The sequence below is a fragment of the Halyomorpha halys genome, unplaced genomic scaffold, assembly GCF_000696795.3.
Source record: "Halyomorpha halys isolate HHAL.00 unplaced genomic scaffold, Hhal_1.1 Scaffold10.1, whole genome shotgun sequence".
In the NCBI taxonomy this organism is placed as follows: domain Eukaryota; kingdom Metazoa; phylum Arthropoda; class Insecta; order Hemiptera; family Pentatomidae; genus Halyomorpha; species Halyomorpha halys.
This window is the reverse complement of record NW_027107501.1, coordinates 1184696-1186135: the sequence shown is the minus strand read 5'-3', so window position 1 is coordinate 1186135 and position 1440 is coordinate 1184696.

The window sequence follows — 1440 nt, the reverse complement described above, 5'->3', positions numbered from 1 at the left end:
CTCAATTATTTTTAACGTTTTGAAACAGCCACCATTTTTTATAAACCTGCGTATACTTGACAGACTCATCAATTTTGACTATTAATTACACATAGTTTTCATTAAAGTAATCAAAAATTGGGGTGGAATAACTGCATTTTTTTTTCCTCTTGGGCTCTTGTACTATAAGGATAGCCATTTTAATTTGTCTAGCCATGTTCCCGTCCTAACACTTTTATATTGTTAGAGTAAATTTAGTTTAAATAAATTTTTATTTTTAAGGTAAACATTATCTAAACCATTAATAGATCAGATATGGTACAGTAATTGAAGCAGCTATTTGCTAAGCACATTGAAAACATTCTGTCAAATGTTTGAATTTCTTATTTTAGCTATCACAAGACTATCATATAATCATTTACAAATAATAGGAATGCTAATATAAACTATAATTTCCTGAATGAACAGCATAATGAAATAAGAGAAGAAGAGACATAAAAATATTATTGTATTTTCGTAAAATAAATATTATTTTAATAAAATTTTAATACATTATTTATTTTTCAGAATTTTCATTTCTGTCGCCAGTCCCAAGGCTGCCAAAGTTTTTTTGTTTACTCTGATCTATTGGAAACCTAAGAAAGACCAAACACCACACTAAACGAAACTTATATTTTATTATAAGATTCCAAACAAGACTAAATTCCACATATTGCTATTATTCTAGGGCAGTATTTCAGCGTGAATTATTGGTGAGTAGCAACCATAACAATCACTTAGAACTCAACAAAACAAGAAAAAAAGTAATAGAACTGTGTTCATTACAAGATCTGCAATTATTCCAAGAGCTCGGTGGGAAAAAAAGTCAGGTTTTTCACCCATTTTTTTAAATACTTTAATGAAAACCATGTATAATTCATAGTAAAAATTGATGAGTCTGTCAGGTATAGTTTGGGAGAAATAAAAAATGGTGTTTGTTTCAAAACGTTAAAAAATGTATTTTTATTCGGAATGTCTTTATATCGGCTCCATATCTTTAAAACTATCAACACTAAAAAACCTAATAGAACATCATGTAAAGTATAGTAAATTTGCTAAAACTTAAGCCCTAATTGAGTTATTGACGTTCAATAGTTCCCGAGATACAGTTTTTTAAAAAGGAATTCATAACAAAGTAAGTAAAAATCTGTTAGTACATTTATTTTGAGGAAAATTATATTTCATGAACCAATAAACGTACGTATATAAGAAGGTGGTCAGGGTTGCGGTCAAAAGAGAAACAAAAATAGTTTACAAGAGAGAAACAAAAATAGTTTCTCTTTTTGACCGCAACCCTGACCATCTTCTTATATATAAATTTTAACGGTCAACTACATATACATTTAATTGGAGAAGTTTGTCGGGGGGTGCGGTCAGCAAAGAACAAAATAAATAAACAAAACCATATTTATTTATTTTATG